The following is a 17,980-nucleotide window of genomic DNA, read 5'->3' as shown; positions in this document are numbered from 1 at the left end:
GAGCCCTCCTGTGCAAGCTGGGAGCTCCCTGCGTGGTCCAGAAAAGCCCGGAGCTGTGACCATCACCCTCTGGGCTGTAGGAGGGGGTCCCTGCAAACCTGCAGTCTTGTTTTTCTTCCCTGCTTCATCCTGAGAGGGGAAAGGTTGGGGGAACGCGCAGACGCACGTTAAATCCCGTCTGCACTGTGGCAGTGATGGGCTGGGGGAGAGTCTGTGGTCGCTGGAAGGTCTCCAGACACCATCCGGCTGGAAGGCTGCTGACAACTGACTCGAAGCAGCGCAGGGCGAGGGAGGTTTGCATCGAGGCATCCCCCCAGTAACCCCCCGACTGCCTTTCTCCCGCCTGCGCAGCCCCAGCTCCAGAAAACCTTTGGCAAAGGGTGCCAGGGGGACTGACACCCCGGGGAGACCCCGAGGTGGAGCCACCGTGGGCTGATCCACTTCGATGCGAACCAGGGATCTCACCAGAGCAGCACAGAGCAGGGATCGCCTCTCTCAAGGGCTCCGTTGGCCAAGGGTGCAGCACTAAATCCTCGGGGGGGGGGACCTCAGCTTCATCACCACCACCCCCCCCCCAGCTCCATCTCTTCAGCCCTCCAGGGCTGCAAGTTCTCAAGTACCTTGGAGACCGTTCCTCCTCTTCCCAGCTCATGCAGAGGAGGCCACCGACCTCAGGCCACTGGCCAAGTTTTCTGCTCGTTGTCCATCTAGGATGAGGGCCAAAGCTGAACAAGACAATCCAGATCGGCGTGGAGATAATCTCTGCGCACGGGATTTTTCCAAGCTGCGATGAAAGCTGAGCCCTGTAAATGTCACCCGGAGATACCCCGGCTCCGCAGCACCCTGGCTCTTCTCACAGCTGTAAATTTCAGCACCGGGCAGGGGGGGAAACGTCTTTTCTTCATATTTACTTTGTCTATTAAATAATAAGTTTGTGCTGAGTGAGCCATGGGGTTTTCTTCTCCTGGCATCTGGCTCCACTGAGCTGCATAAAACCAGCACGTGCTGCCAACACCTCATGGCTGCTGGACTCCTCCACAGAGCGCAGGGCTTGGAGGAGAGGTGCCCACGTGGGGCCTCTTGACAGTGTAAAGGGGACACTGAGGCTCTCCTGCTCCCTCCTCCTGTATCGTCTCGGGAGATGCTGGTGTCTGGACCACAGGCTGCATCCCTGCTTTCCCATCAGTGGAAGGAGAGCTTGCTCGCTAATCTTCTGCCTTAACCACTTGACACACCGCTGGCTGAAGAGGCCACTTATCTTAGATTTCAGTAAGTCTGAGACTTCCTCCTGTCGAGAGCGCGCTGATATTCATCTGCTTAAAACAGTGCTCGAGTGTGGGCCCTGCCCACAGCCAAGGGGCCACCGCTGCTTTGTGCGCTGCTGGAAACATCTTGTCAGCGTGCGTTTGGGCTGGGAGGGGACAAGAACTGCACTGGCTGGGATCAGCTTGGGGCTTACTGGGCATCTGGCACCGCATCCCCTCCAAATCCAGCACCCCCCAGCCCAGGGATGGAGGCACGAGGCCGCAGGTCCCTGGCTGCATCTTAGAATCACAGAATGCTTTGGGTTGAAGGGGACCTTTAGAGGTCATCTAGCCCAACCCCCCTGCAGTGAGCAGGGACATCTTCAACTAGATCAGGTTGCTCAGAGCCCCATCCAACCTGGCCTTGAATATTTCCAGGGATGGGGCATCTACCACCTCTCTGGGAAACCCATTCCAGTGTTTCACCACCCTCACTGCAAAAAATTTCTTCCTTCTATCTAGATTTAGACTCCAAGCTCCCCCCAGCCAGTGCCTTTCACTTGTCCCTTGTCCCTCCACAAGCCAGGGGCACTCAGCTGCATCCTTTTCACGCTGTTCCCTATGGTCTGGAGCTGCTCGCTTCAGCACAGGCTGCTGCTGGGGCCGGCTGCACTAACGCTCTGTGTTGTCACCTTTCTTTAGTTGTAGCGCTCTGGTTTAGTGCTCTCCAAGCTCACCTTTCTACAGGGTTCATGGTAAAACCAATGGCTTCTCTCGCTTTGGCCTCCATGGGCGGCAGGGGTTGAGGGCTATGTTTTCAAGTTTAACTGTTTTTGCAGAAATAGGATGGTATGATGGGAGAAAATGAGCCCGGAGCCTCCCAAAAACCCTTCCTTCAAACTCTTCCTCTCTTCCCATGGTGGATGCCATCCCACAACCTGCCAGCTCCATCCCTTCCCCTCTCCACCCCAGCTTCAGCCCCAGGTGAGGGACTGTCCCACCTCCCACCATGGCGGTGAAAGACAGACACGCTTCACCCCGTGCTGAAACAAGGTGCGGGGAGATGTCAGCTCCTCTGCGACTATGATGGAGCAAGACGTTCATGTCCTCCTCCTCCGGTGTCCCCCACCCTCCCAGCCTGTCCCCTACTTCCCCCAAGCATTCCAGGACATCCCACTGAGCCTGTCCCTACCACCACATCCCCCCGTGTGCTCGCCCCCATGCCAGCCCCACGGGCTCAGCACTCAGCCCCCCTCGACACCCTCTCCCTGCTGAGCTCATCTCTCCTCCAAGAGCTTGCAGGCCAACGTCTCCACCCAGCCTCTCCCGCTCGTAAGCCTTCCCGGATGTCCCAACGCCAGCTCGAGATCATCGTGGCAAAAACAGGACATCCCCTCCAAGTCCTCCCCACCCTGCTCCAGGGATGGGTAACTCCATGGCTTTTTCCCATTCCCCAAACTCCCAACTTCACCACCATCTTCTGCTCCTTTTCTTCACCTTTTCTCCTGGAAAACCCACCCCACGTGTCACGTACCTTCAACCTCATCTGCTCCCTGCTCTGGGCTTCATGTTTGCCACCTCTCCACCCTCCACTCTGAGCACGACACAACCAAGATTGTGGGCAGAGGTCCTACTTCTCTCCAGCTGTTTTGGCCACATCACCCTCGTGCCCTTTATTGGCCGTGAACACTTCCATCACTCCGAACTATCTCATCCTCCCTCCCCAGGCTCACCCGCCGCTCTCCTCGCAAAGCAGTTAAACTACCATGGATGACACTAATGCAGAGCACGAATTAGCGCTCACATCCTTTCCCTCCCTCACACCGTCGGTGAACGCGAAGCAAACCCTACCGCATATCCCTGCAGCGGTGACCACGGCCGTTTTCCTGTATCTCCTGCTCTCCCTTTATCCACATGGATTTACCAGCTGGCTGCAGGGAAGCCCGCTGATGGAGACAGCAGGAAACAAGAGCCAGGGACCACTGAAAAAAGATGCTTTAAGGATGGGATGGTGTCTCTCTGCACAGGCAGACAACAGAAGATGAGTCCTCCTTGTAGCTGCCACATCATTGGAATTAGAAACGATGGGTCCCACCTCAGCCTGGCGTTAAGGGCAGCCACGCTGGGGTGACCACTGCTCCCACCTACCCTTGCTGAAGATGTCAGCGGTGTCTCGGGCTGCCCAGGCGCTGCCTCCACCAGCCCCGACGCTGCGGCAGAAGGCCACGCTGAAGGACGCCCGGCGGAGCAGAGCCTTTGACAGCGGCGTGATCCCGTGACAGCAGGAGGGCGTCCAGCCAGCGCTCCTCAGAGAGGCCTCCCGACCCTGACTGCCAAAATCCCGCTTTAAGTACAGGAAAATAAATTGTGCAACCTGCCTGAGACTGGATCACAACACCCCGTGCAGGCGCAGGGGGAGCAAGGAGCAGGAGCTGGGCTGAGGATCAGGCCCCGCATCTCGGTGTTTAGGCTGGACCCTCGTCCCTCGCAGGTATGCCCAGGATTTCTTCAGCCACAGAGCCCCTCCTCACGGGTCCCAGAGACGTGGCCACACACAAGCCCCATCCTTGTGCCTGTGCTCAGACCTCCAGAGCCCCAGGCTGCCCTAGGCTGGCCTCCTGACCCGGCAAGGCATTTCTCCCCCCCTCCCAGCTCTGACCGTTAACATTTCCTTGAGCGCACGAGCAAGGCACGTCGGCTGAGCGACTGCAAAGAGCCTCCGTACCACTGCAGATCCCCCACCTGCCCTGGGCAATGCCTCAACGCCAGGCGCTTGGTCCAAAGCAGCTAGATCATACATGAGGGGTCCTCTCCTTCCAGACCTCCAAAAGCACAAAATTGCGAGCCTTAATTAGAATCAGCAGTGCAAAAACAAACCCCACTCCAAACCCCTGAGCGGCTGTTGAGCCCACTTGTTCCTCCGGCTCTGATCTGGGACAGTTGCTGCGAGCAGCTTTGCTCCGTAACTGCAGCCACGCGAAGCAGAGGCAATGCAGCACGGAGACATCCGTGCGAGCTCCTCCAGATGCGCATCGTGAGAGCTGTTACAGCCAGGCCCAGTGAGAAGGGGTTGGAAAATGCAATGTCCTGTTTCTTCAGATGTCCCAGCCTCTCTGAGCTGGGTGGCAGCCAAACTCAGTCTATGACAAGGTCTCATCGCTGCCACCAGTTAAACTCCCTTCACAAGTGACTACTGATGTACAGACCAGGAACCAAAGCCGTGGTGGCTGGTCACCTCTCTCACCTGCCTTATCATCCCCAGGCACCCAGAAGATGGTCTCCTCCACTCTCTGTCAGGGCCACTGTTCCCCAAGCAGGAGTTCAGCAGAACTGCAACTTCTTCCCCACACCATGACCCAAGAAGACATCAGCTTCCCCAGTTCTCATCTCTTGGCCTGCAAGATGATGTCAGCTACATATTTGTATAAGCACTACCTTGCTGGTCCAGAAACAAGAGATTCACGATCTGTTCCCACCACACGTCAAGAAACTGTTAGAAAAATTGCCATGGCCAGGAAAGGATGTAGGACACCAAAAGTGCTACTGCATCTTCTCTCTTATCTATCTTATCTCTCTTATTTCTAGCCACCAAAGAAACCCAAGAGACTCAGCACCTGGCAACGCACACAATTTACAGCCTCAAAACCTCAACTTATCTTAAGGAGGGAAAGTTGGTGTCTGGAAGTTTATCAGCAAATGGCTCTTGAACCCAAGAATTAGAAATTTAAAAGGGAATTTTCAAGCTGCTTCTGAAAAAAGACAGTTCAGGCTCACTGTTGTGCTGCAAAAAGCTGCTTGCTGAGCTACTGGAAGGAAGTTGTGCAGAAAATTCAGTGTGGCAGGATCACAGATACCTTTAAACTTGAAACTTGGCTCTAAAGCAAGATGTCCAAGAAAGACCACAGAAATATAAAACATGTTCAGGGCAGTGCCGGGGGTCAAGGCACTGCGGTTTATAAGCAGCTCAGTTGCAAGAGTGAAAAAATCTGGAATTCTGGAAAAAAAAGGACCATCACTATTCATGTTGCCTCACAGACTTACCAGGGTAACAGACCTTGCACAGACAAGCTATCTGAGGCCAACCACAGGGTGACCGTCAGCTTGCAGCCACTTCCGAGGACACCATGAAGACGTTCTGGAGTCTCTACCTGCAGCAGGATATTTAACTTATTTTGCATGGTAACAACACTCTCCAGGCTCATGGGGGAAATGCATCTCAGAAGGCTTCATGGTGCAGCTTTCTACCCTAGAGCAAAGTCCTCCCTCTGGAAAGCCAGAGGCAGGTGAACTCGAGCACTTCATCGTTTACTTCATTAGCAACGAGCCATGCTTCCTTCCCCCTGGTCTGCTTTGTTCTGGAGCAAAAGGCAGGCTTGTTCCAAGCCCATCAGTAGACCTCACTAGGTCTGCAGTAATAAAGACAACTGGGTATGAGCGTGGAGGTCTTGCAGCTCCAGGGCTGCCTCTCGCATTCACAGAAGCTGGTGCGATGGTGCCGCATCTTTTCTGTTTCATCAAAGCCAAGCGAAGAAAGACACCAGGTCTGGATGGAAAGCAGGATGAACAAGTAACCGACGGGACAAAAGAAGGAAGAGAACATCCAACCGATGGCACAGCAGGGAGATGCAGACTCTCCAGGGGACCGAAACCACAGAAGGGAGAGCGGGACAGACAGGACTCCCAAGATGCCATTAAGAAAAATGAGCTTTGAGATGAACGTGGGGAAAGGCAGAACAGCCAAAGCGAAACAGCAGCAGTGGAAGCCCTGCAGATAGCTCATTTGGGACCTGGCCTGGTGTAAGTGCTCTGCTTTCTGTGGCCAGCTGGAAAATCTGCAGCCGTTTCATTTCCACCAAGAAACCCAGAACATCTGGGAGGGCCTCAGAGCTGAATTAGATGCAAAATAAATCAGCCCTTTGTGTCTTTTTTTCTCAATAAAGTCACTTTGCCATCCCAATTTTCCACGTGCTGTAGCTAGAAAAAGCCAGGCTGATGAAGAAGCACGCTGGGATGATGGCACCTCGGAGTCCTCGCTCTGGGCTGCCTGCAGACTCAGGAAGTCAATGCATCGATTACACTCTGCTCTTGGGCTTTTTCCTTCTACCTTCTCTTGGCAGAGCAGGCTGGTGTACATTGTACCTGCAAACCAGATGGAGGTTTGAACACAGTCCTGGTCTCCCTGGTGAGCGTCAAAGGAACAGAAGCCTTGATAGGAGAGGACACTCATGCAACGGGAGGGGATCTTCCAGCAACGGGAGGGGATCTTCCAGCACCATGACCATGAGAGAGCTGCCAACATAAAGGCTTGAGCAGGGGAAGATGCTGGAGGTAACAACATACCTTCTAGAGGAGAAGAGGTCAAGACAAAGCTGTGGCTGAGGAGGTAAATGGAGATTTGGAGCTGGGGAGCCTGTCCAGGCCGGAGGCTCAGGGCAGAGGCAGTGGTGGAGGTGCTGCGACTTCCCCAAGCCCTCTCTGAGTTTCACAGCCAGCATGAGCTGGAAACGTCCCAGAACCAGGCAAAGAGCCCAGGAGAAGCTGAACTCTGGACAAGTGAGGATGGTGCCTGGAGAGCAGATGAAGCCGAGGGTGTAAAAGCCAGTTAAGAGTCAGGGCAGTGGGACAAATTTACATGAAATCTTCCTGCATGGCTCTGCCACAGTTTGAAGAGGAGCTCTTGGAGGTACCCAAGCTCTCCTAGCTGAGCACTTTCCCAGCTGCATCCCCTGCATCTTCCCGATGGTGCCAAGACCCACCTGCCCGTGTGCTTCCCCAGGAAGAAGATCCCCCAACGCTATGGAGGCAAGAGCAGATGCAGATGCGTGGTTGGGTAGGTGGAGAGCAGTTGTTTCAGCGCTGCTGTATAGAAAGCTCTCCGCCCATCGGAGATTTGAGGGGAAACCAATTCTGCCATGGGGCTGAGCACACCTGAGGAGGAAGGGAAGGATCCCAGCACTCGGTCAGGGATGGCACTGGGCGTTTCACAGGTCATCTGAGCGCAGTGGCCATTTCCAGGGATGTTCTCGGGCATGGCAACAGACTCTGCCCATGATTTTCCAGCCAAATCCAGCTCAGGAGGGTTTGTTCTGCACCCTGATATAGCAGAGGCCCTGAGCTTAATTCTGAAAGTACAATAAAAATCCCCTCTAACAAATAAATTCACAGTGGTCTTAATAACGCCAACCTCTTTTTTTTTTTTTCATTCTCCCTTTGTAGCAGGCCAATGGGGAAGCCACCTCAAGCTGGTTTTTCCCCATCCTATTTCTGTCTCCATCTCCCGTTTCCTTCTATCCCATATTACCTTCCAAATTCCAGCTCTGATCCTTGGATAATTCGAACATATTGCATTGCTTTACAAACTGTGTTATTTTATCCCTTTCACCTGCCACTTTTCTTTTAGATAAACACTCATAACTCCCAACATATCACTTTAACTCTTTGACCATCACTGCAAATTGAACCAGCCGAGACTTTCACAGGGGAAATTCTTTCCTCTCCTTTTCTTCTCTGTTTTGTGTGTTAAGCCAAGCAAAATCTCACCTGCCTCAGCACTGTCTTCAGATCATTTTACTTCAGCTCTGCCTAATAATTTCACTGAGGTCTGGGGTTGTTGTATCTGTCCAGGCCAGACTTGCGGTGTAAAGCTGTCTTAATCACAGCTCCTTGTTGAGGGCTACTTGTTTCCTGCCCCAAACATCACCTCTCGGGATTTGAAGACCCTGAGCCGTACACAGGATACCAGATCTAGACACAGGCCCAGCAAAGCAGGGAGCTGACACGTCTCACACCCATTTCCCATCCCAATGCAATGGGCATGGACAGCACCGTGAGCCGGAGCTGAGCAAAGCACTCCCAACTGAGGAGCATTTTTCTGGTGCTCCTTCCCTATCACTGCCAGCATTCAAAGTCCAGCCTTGCCTCGTCCTTGCTGTTCAATCCGAGCTCTGAGTTGCTCCAGCATCACCTCTTGCACACCAGCAGCGTCCTGGTGAGCCAGAAACAAGCCATGGTGGAGCTGGGGAGCAACAAAAACATGGGACAAAGGGAAAAGTTGCAAGCTAGAAATCCCCTTTTCCCCTACAAACAAAAATCAGGAGCACTTCACTCACCATTCTCACAACCACCAGGCAGGGATCCCTGTTCGGCTCCTTGGGCTTAGCTGTGCCAGCCCTCCTCAGGACCCAGATCCACCTCCGATAATCATGGAATAAGCTGAATCACCATCAAATCATAGAATGCTTTGGGTTGGAAGGGACCTTTAAAGGTCATCTAGGTCCAACCCCCCTGCAGTGGGCAGGGACATCTTCAAGCAGATGAGGTTGCTCAGAGCCCCTTCCAACCTGGCCTTGAATGTTTCCAGGGATGGGGCATCTACCACCTCTCTGGGAAACCCATTCCAGTGTTTCACCACCCTCATTGTAAAGAATTTCTTCCTTATGTCTAGTCTGAATCTACCCTCCCTTAGTTTAAAACCATTACTCCTTGTCCTGTCACAACAGGCCTTGCTGGAAAGATTGTCCCCATCTTTCCTGTAGGCCCCCTTTACGTACTGAAAGGCTGCAGTAAGGTCTCCCCAGAGCCTTCTCTTCTCCAGGCTGAACAGCCCCAACTCTGCCAACCCATCCATCCTTCAAAACGTCTGATCCCCTCAGTCATCCCGACCTTAACGTGTTGCCTCTCCCCAGACTTCTTCCTTCAGGACACCGGACGAGACAGGTTTCTGGATGGAGTTTGCCATGGCAGGGGTTTGCAGGGAAGTCAGCCACCTTGCGTGGACAGCAGCCATTCCGGTGTGCTAAAAGGAGACCAGCATCGAACATCTCCCTCTTCACCCTGCAACAGCTGGACCCACATCGAGTCCTGCTGAAAATCCTGCCTTGGCCAAGTGGTCCTTGCTGCCAGGCCACCATTGGCCAGCAGCCTGGTCCTCTACCTCCCATGCACCACCAGCGTGGCCTCAGTGTGGGTCGTCCCAGTCCAGATGGGTATGGAACATGTCACGCACGGGGCAGGTGAGGTGGTGAGCAGAGAAGCTACTTGGAGCACAACTTTCTTGCTCCTATGAGAAGGCATCTCCTGGTATTCACCAGCGGATGGAGTGGTTTCTGCCACCTTCATCCAGAGCCACTTTCACCGTCCTTCAGACATTGTTTTTGGGGAAAAGAGCCAAACTACAAGGGTCTTGGGAGGTCCTACAGTAACACAGGCTGACCTCCTGGCTTCAGCACTCCACTGCGGAGCCAACACATTGCATCCACTTCCCACCAGCACCACTCAAAACCAGAACTCAGGAGCCACCAGTGGGACCAGTCCCAGATGAATTAAAGCTCTGACGTGAGGCATAGCTGGTTGGAAACACCTCAACAGTTCAGGGAGAATCCCACAGCCCTCCAAAAACTGCTGCCGGCTCCCTTGCCATGACCCTCAAAAGGCTGCCGGGAGGTGCCTGGGTTAACAGGGCTGCTCCACAGAGATCCACCCGCTCAGCCCTCGGTCACAGCCGATCTGTGTCACAACCTCTGAGTCATCCGCTTCCTCCCAGTCACCGAAAATGGCCTAGAAGTTTGCACAGATGGTGCTTAATCCCTGTTTGGACAATGGTTGTTTGGGCTCTTAAAGGACATTTACTGCAGGAAAGCAGGGGAGGGAGGGGAGGGGGCGAGGGGTGGGAGAGGACTGCAGGGTGGAGGTCAGCAGCACAGCGAGCCGCGCAGTGCGCAGCGGGGATGCAGGGATGCAGGCAGCCGGGTGGAGCCCACAGAGACTCAAAGCAAGATGCAGTGCTAAATCTCAGAGGGATGAGGACCAGAAGACCATGTCCACTGGATAAGGACCAGGGGACCGTGTCCACCCCAAGGACCTCAGCCTGCCTGGGGCTTTCTGTCTTTGACCTGGCCCAGAGCCCTGTCCCTGCACATCACTCCAGGGATGCCATGGGTCAACAGCATGGTCACGGCTGCTTGAAAGACAGGGGTAGAGTCAGTGGCCTCTTCCCAAGGCCAGGAGAGCATCTCGCAGGTCCTCTTCCCACCCCAGACACCACCCACCTCTGGGAAAGGACATCCCTTCCCACCACATATGGACAGCTGATGCTGTGGTGAACTTGGCCTCCTCGAAGGTGGGTGATGCTGAATGATGCTGTGTCCAGCCTGCAACGGGAAACGCTCAGCACCCTATGATGTGCACCCAGAGCTTTGGTGCTGGCATGGCTGGAGGTCCCAGAAATGCCCCGTACAACATGCAGGGTGGTGCTTTCAAGGCCTCTCCTCTCCTGCCTGTGCCCAGCTGGACTCACATCGAGGTGGGGGGACTGGACCCCTCTGTACCACCACCCCAGCCCCATAGACATGGCAGACCCAGGTACAGTGCAGGGACAGGGATGGCGGGGGTCAGCCCACGCTTGACCGAGGGGGAAGCCCTTCTGTGGGGAAAAACTCTCCTTTCCCACCTCTCGTCCCTTCCAGCCACCAGTCCCACCAGTCAGAGCACCGGGGGATTTACAAACAAGCGTGAGAGCAAACCTGGGCTGAGACAGGGCAGGGAGAGCCAGCACGGCTCCACACGGGGATTCGCGGCCGGGAAAGCCTCTTCCCCACCAGTTCCCCCTCCCCAGCCCAGGAGAGATGGTGTGGGGCAGGGAAGGGGGTTGCTCTTGCTCCACTAAGAGCAGAGCATCACGTCTCAGTCCCAGGGCTGCCGAGCAGCTGGGTCACAGCCAAAAAAACCTCTGCTCCCCGCGGGTTAAGTGGGGCTGACGCAGCCGGGAGAGGGGAGATATCGAAGCCTCGAGAGCCCCGAGCAAAGCAGCGCGGGGCCAGCTTCCCTCCCCAGCTGCGCTCGCTGTCCCCGTCGCGCGTCCGCTCGACGGAGCCCCGCACTTCAGAAGCAATTAGCAGCCGAGTTGAACTAATTCCCCGCGTGGCGGGTCCAACACAAACAGGGCGCGCTGGCCCGCGCCCCGCACCTCCGCGCGCATTCACCTCTGTTTCGGAGGGCCGGGGCGTCCCTGCCAAGAGCAACACAAATCACCCGCTGCTTCTCCAGGTTAAGAGGCGGCCCTGGAGGGCTGGAGCTTGGTGGCCGGGGCCGTGCGCGCTGCCGCTGGCCCCGCAGCCGGCAGAAAAGCGGCCTCTGTTAACAGCTCGGGTCAGGACGGAGGCAGGCAACAAGGATTCGTGTATGCAGGGCTCGTCCCGGGGGGCCGGAGGCGTGAGGTCGGGGGGCGGCGGCAAGGGAGCCCGGAGCTGGGGTTTCAGGGGCTGTGGGGATGGAGGGGAGAAGGTACTGGCGAACGGCACCTGCGGGGTGTTTGTCAGCCCCGCCGAGGCTCCAGCAGCTGAAATAACATCTTGGGGAAAGGAGAGGGGGGGATGCTGCTGGGCCCCCTCGCCCCCGCGCTGGTCCCTGCCGCTGGGCGCGGGCACTGCTGGGACACCAGCCAATGGGTCACTGCGAGGCTGGGGACGTTGCTGGGCTTGGTGGCAGCCCCCTGGCAGGGTTCTGGGACTCACCCAAGGGCCCCTGCTCCCGTTTCAACCTCCCGATGCGGCAGCGCAAGCGGTGTTGCCGGGCTTTTCTGAGGCGCGTTGTGATTTCGGGTGCAGCGGGTTTGCAGAGCTAAAATCGGGCCCCGTCTCTCCAAGGAGAGAATGCAGGACAAGTCTTGCGACCGCGAAGGGACCCAGGCTGCTCCCCGGGAGACAAACCCACCGACGTCTGAAGACGGAAGGGGAGAAGGCAGCGAATCCTCCCCGCCCCGGCACACCAGCCCGCATCGGGGCAGCTGCCAGGCCAGCCACGCAGCCCTGAGCAGGTCAGGGCTGCCCACCTTGTGCGAGACAGCCCCAGGGCAGCAGCCCAGCACCCATCGCAGCCGGCACAGGAGGAGACATGTCGGGAGCGGGGCGGGAGAGCAGCCGGCGCGGTTACGGCAGCGCTGAGCACCGCGTCTTGCCCGGCATCGGCACATACCGGGCATCCCGGGTGGCATCAGAGACTGTGACCCCCGTGTGCCAGCTCCTCCTCAGTGCTCACTGCTCCCGTGGCCGGGGCTGTATTTCTCCCACCCATCACCCATGCCAGGACACAGCTGGAACCATGCCAGGGGCACCTGCGGGAGGAGAGGAGAGGAGAGGAGAGGAGAGGAGAGGAGAGGAGAGGAGAGGAGAGGAGAGGACAGGACAGGACAGGACAGGACAGGACAGGACAGGACAGGACAGGACAGGACAGGACAGGACAGGACAGGACAGGACAGCTGCGTCACCAAGCATCAGCCCCAGATCCACATCTCCCACGCATGGCTGGGGACAAACACCTGCCTCCGCAGGGACCTTTCAGGTACCCTCGGACGGGCAGGGGCTCGGCTGCTCATCCCGCCTGTGCTCCCCCACCAGCCCCATGCCCCAGCACTGGGGTGACCACATTCCCCTGCAGAATTCCAGTTCTAGGCTCCCCAGTTCGAGAAAGATGAGGAGCTACTGGAGAGAGTCCAGCGAGGGCTACGAGGATGAGGAGGGGACTGGAGCATCTCTCCTACGAGGAGAGGCTGAGGGAGCTGGGCTTGTTCAGCCTGGAGAAGAGGAGGCTGAGAGGGGACCTTAGAAATGCCTCTAAATATCTGCAGGGTGGGGGTCAGGAGGACGGGGCCAGACTCTTTCCAGTGGTGCCCAGCGACAGGACCAGGGGCAACGGGCACAAACTGAAGCAGAGGAAGCTCCAGCTGAACACGAGGAAGAACTTCTTCCCTCTGAGGGTGCCGGATCCCTGGCCCAGGCTGCCCAGGGAGGCTGTGGAGTCTCCTTCTCTGGAGATATTCAAGACCTGCCTGGACGCGGTGCTGTGCAGCCTGCTCTGGGTGACCCTGCTTGGGCAGGGGGTTGGACTGGGGGACCCACAGAGGGCCCTTCCAACCCTGAACCTTCTGTAATTCTGTGAGAAGGAGGCTCGCAGAGCCAGTCCAGACAGGAAGGACCGACATCCCCAAGAGTCACAAGCCTTTGGCCCACAGATGCTCGGTCCTCTGCTGCGAGCAGAGGTCTGGCCAGCTCCTGCTGCAACGCATGGCTGGAGATCCACCCCGTGCCCGGCTCGGGACACGTTCCCACACGCGCTGCCGAATCACAGCCGCTGCCCCGAGCAGCGATGGAGAGGTCCCGGGGTCAAGCTATTAAGCCTCCTATCTGTTTAAACCCTTAAGCTGTCCTGTGATCTTGGCCAGGCATCCCCGCGCCGGAGCCCGTGGCAGGGAGGGAGAGGGACATCACTCAGCAAATGATGCCTCGTGCGAGCACCCCGAGGAGCCAAGGACCCGGGGGCTGCCAGGACGGGAGCAGGAGGCAGAGGGCTGGGGGGCTGCCAGCGAGCCGAGAAGGCCCCGCGGCACAAAGCAGCCGCTTTTCCACCTCTGCCCAGCCCTTGGGCTCCTTTCCACCACGCCTGCGTGCGCCCAGCAGCTTCCAGCCCCTGAATGCATCCGCAGAGCCACAGGAGAGGAGAACGCGCGGGGGCCAGGGCAGAGGCGTGCGGGCGGACGGGGCGGACGGATGCACGTCTCGGCCGGCCGTACCTGGCAGGGCCAGGCTGTTCTCAGGCACTTACCCTTGGCAGCAGGGCTTGGCCCGCTGCTCGGTGTCTCCTCAGCGTGTTCCACTGCTCCGGTGTACCCAGTGGCTGGGCTTTGGCTGCTGCCACGTCCCCAGGGTCTCTCGCTCAGCAGGGTGGGCAGGAGGAGGAAAGAAGCCATAAAATGTGAAGCATGCCCTGAGTCCGGGTATACGGATGCCACAACAGCGCCGGCTTATTTTGGCAACAGCGTGGAGGCAGGAAAGCTCCTAGGACATCTACCACCTGCCAGATCTCCACCCTACCCACGCAAGATCTTCAGGGACAGGACAAGCGAAGAGCCAGGGCTATGAAGGAGCAAACCTCCAAAAGCCACGGACTAACAGAGCCTGCCCCGCAAGCTCCAGCCCAGCAGGGTCTGACCCAGCACGCTCTGCAGCCGAGCAGACTTCTACCCCAGCATCACCAAACCTGCAGACAGGACACACAAGGTGTATTGCCACCCAGGGACCTGTTGCCCCACTGTCCCGGCTCGGGAAAATGCAGATAAACCAATGCTTCCATTTCGTCTTGGCTCCGCAGCCCTGAAAGAGAGGAGACCTTCCCGGGCAGCCCTGCTGAGGTGCCAGCACGCAGCCTTCCAGCTGACGCGCAGCCAGGTCTCAGCCTCCAGCGCTGGCTGTGGTGCCGGTCGCTGGTCCTTCAAGCTCTGGCAGCACCCGGAGCGACCAAAACGATCCCTTTTGTCGCTGCAGCAGCATCAGGGCAGATGGAAACGCTTGCTCTGCCCGTGTCTGTGCCGTCCACCCAGCCTCCAGGAGGGAACCAGGCGAGAAGCCAGAGCTGGCAAGCTAAGCCAGCAGGTTCAGGGTCTTTTTGGATGGGACAGCGTCAAAAGACTGACAGACCCAGCTGCATACCAAAGCCCTGGTTCTCTGAGCTGCTCCCAGGAATGAAAACACAGCGACACAGACCTTCCTAGACCAGCACCCCGGTCCCGAGACGTTCCCATGGCTCATCAGAGCCACAAGAAGCTCCTCCAGTGTGGCTTGGTTTCACGGTCCCCGCTTACTCGTCCTCATTCTCCAGGACTCCAGGTCCCAGTGTTAGTCTTTGGATACAGACATCACCCATGGAAAGCTGCAGGATTGCCTGGGTACCCAGGAAGGAGCCTTGGTCCCCCTCCAAGCTTTCTTGGGGTGCCTTGGGGTAAGGCACTAAGAGAGGAGGGGCTCTGGCGATGAGTAGACAGCACATGGAGCCTCCCCAGCAACCCCAGCCCTGACGGGAGCCGCGGGGTGCACCGTGCTCGCTCCAGCCCAACGTGTGCTAACTCCACCCAAGACAGTAATAAAACACATCTGGCGCAGATGGGGAATAACGCGGCTGTAGCTCTCGGGCTTCGTTATCTGCACGCGATTTTATCTTCCCCCCTGAAGGCAGCGGGCAGGCAAGGAAGGGACTGGAAGCCTGGCTTCGCTCCCAACACTGGTGCAGGGCAAGCCCCGAGCTCTGGGGCTGGGCTGCGATTCCTGCCGGGCAAGGCAAGGCGGGAGCCAGGCCCACCTCCACCAAGCCTGGGTGCCACAGGATTTCGGCCGCTCTGAGCACGGCCGCCTTGGAAACGCACCTCCACGAGCACACGTGCAAGTCCTCTCGCAGATGGAGAGCTGGGAACAGGCGAACATCACCTCCAGCCACAGCGATGGCACCTTAGAATATCGGTTCCTTAGAATCATGATGGTTGGAGAAGACCTCTAAGATCTCCTCTAAGAGTCCAACCATCAACCCGACCCCACCATGCCTGCTGAAGTGCCACGTCCACACGTTTTCTGAACCCCTCCAGGGATGGGGACTCCACCACTGCCCTAGGCAGCCTGGTCCAACGCGTGACACACCTCTGGGCGACTCAAAGTGATTTCAGAGGCTGTCACCATCTTGGAGCTCCCCAGGGCAGACTCTTCATCCCCTTCCCAATCCCACCACTCTAACGCGGTGTCCCGAGGCTCTGTGCTTTGGGAAGAGTGGCCAAAACGTAAGCCAGGCTCCCCCAGCACCCTGCCCCACACCGCAGGAATGCCCATCACCAGATCCCCGCCTCCCTCCCAGGACGCGGGCACCAGGCTGAGTGACCAACACGCTCATTTCGCAGCGTGTTGTGCTAATTTTTAAACATCACGAGAGCAAACGGAACCCTTTGCGGAGCTGGAGCCTACCACGTAAACTCAGTTATCTTTAGCAACCAAACCTGCAATCTCCCCAGAGAAGAAAATCAGGTCTGTCGGAGCAGGACTATTGTTTTCAAACCCAAACTGCCACCGGTCGCAGGAGGGGATAGGAGGCAGAGATCCAAGATCCTTCCTTGTCTGGGTGGGTTTGTTAGAAACGGTTTGACAGATTAACTCACGCCGGAGCCAGGCTAGAGCCAAGCCAGAATGCAAGCAGGAGGGAGCAGAGCAAGGGGCAGACACTTAAAATTAGGGAGGTGGAGGCAGGAATGGAGCTCCAGGCACTCACAGAATCACAGCATGGCAGGGGTTGGCAGGGCCCTCTGTGGGTCACCCAGTCCAGCCCCCTGCCGAAGCAGGGTCACCCACAGCAGGCTGCACAGGACCACTCCTCCGTGCAGAGGTGAAGCCTGCACCCCGCCGCAGGGCTCCAAGGAAGGACCTGGGCAAGAAGCAGACGCCCACAGCACCGCGCTAAGGCTCTCCTGCATCCACAGCCAAGTTCACCATCGAACGCGAGCCCTGCGGACACATCACACAGCCCAGACCCCATTCCTCCCCGGGGTCAGGAGCACATCTGAGCCCCCGCCACAGTCAGAGCGGGCAGCCTCGGGGCAAATGGTCCCCCATCATGTCTCCAGACGGGACTCGGAGCAGGACAGGCTTCATCAGGGCATAGGGTCAAAGCTCACATTTCTAAAAGCCCCCTCGAGCAACACATCTTCAGCAGCGACGCTGCTCTCCAGGCACAGCGGCTGAGCTCTGGCCAGACACCACGGCCAGGTTTGCAAAGGCATTTCAGCACCTCGAGATACAGATTGAAGTCTGGAGGGGTTTTCAGAGGCACCTCTTTGGGCACCTCAGTACCTGCATCCACCAAGCTCCTGAATTACTCGGGCATCTCGAAAAGGTCTCCTGTCTGCTGCAGAGGCAGCCACGTCCCCAGGTTCCCTGGGCAACACTGGGAGCTGGTAGCAGCTCTTCTACATCACACGAGACATGTCAGCCCGGCCGATTCAAGCCTCCTCGTCCTCAGGAGACAGTAGGTGCTCCCACTGTTTTGCTGAACCCTCAAAATAAAAGCCCCAGCCTGCAAACCTGAGCGGTATCTTTGCTTCACACGTGACAAGGTCCAGAAGCCAGAGCTGGGGAGAAGGCTCGGTCTGGCACCAGTGTCCTCCCTGGGACGGGTTCATCCCATCACAGAATGGCAGAGGTTGGCAGGGCCCTCTGTGGGTCACCCAGTCCAACCCCCTGCCGAAGCAGGCTCACCCAGAGCAGGCTGCACAGCACCGCGGCCAGGCGGGGCTGGAATATCTCCAGAGAAGGAGACTCCACAGCCTCCCTGGGCAGCCTGGGCCAGGGCTCCGTCACCCTCAGAGGGAAGAAGTTCTTCCTCGGGTTCAGCTGGAGCTTCCTCTGCTTCAGTTTGTGCCCGTTGCCCCTTGTCCTGTCGCTGGGCACCACTGAACAGAGTCTGGCCCCGTCCTCCTGACCCCCACCCTGCAGATATTTAGAGGCATTTCTAAGGTCCCCTCGCAGCCTTCTCTTCTCCAGGCTGAACAAGCCCAGCTCCCTCAGCCTCTCCTCAGCAATTTCTCTCCCCGAAGAGACGAGGTTCGCCAGGGCCCAGACGCAGACAGAAGCACCGAGGGGACGTCAGAGCCTTGCTCCAAAGAGGAGGGGTGTCGGGCAGCGTCGCGGCTGGTACCCAGGCTCAGGGTACCGAGACAGGCTCAGTGCCTTCTGCCCACTCTCCCATCCCCACACAGAAACCACCCCACAGGGACACAGCTTCACACTTTGGGGGAGACGCGGGGAAACCCAGGCTGCCCAGCACAGCCCGTCAGTGGAAACAAACTCCCCGGCTAAGCCCCCTCGCCTCTCTCCTCTCCAAACCGGGGCCGGGTCCATCCGGAGGAAGCCAAGCCCAGCAGAACCGGGGCT

The sequence above is a fragment of the Opisthocomus hoazin genome, chromosome 16, assembly GCF_030867145.1.
Source record: "Opisthocomus hoazin isolate bOpiHoa1 chromosome 16, bOpiHoa1.hap1, whole genome shotgun sequence".
Lineage (NCBI taxonomy): Eukaryota > Metazoa > Chordata > Aves > Opisthocomiformes > Opisthocomidae > Opisthocomus > Opisthocomus hoazin.
The sequence above is the reverse complement of the archived record's forward strand: the minus strand, read 5'-3'. Positions refer to the sequence as shown.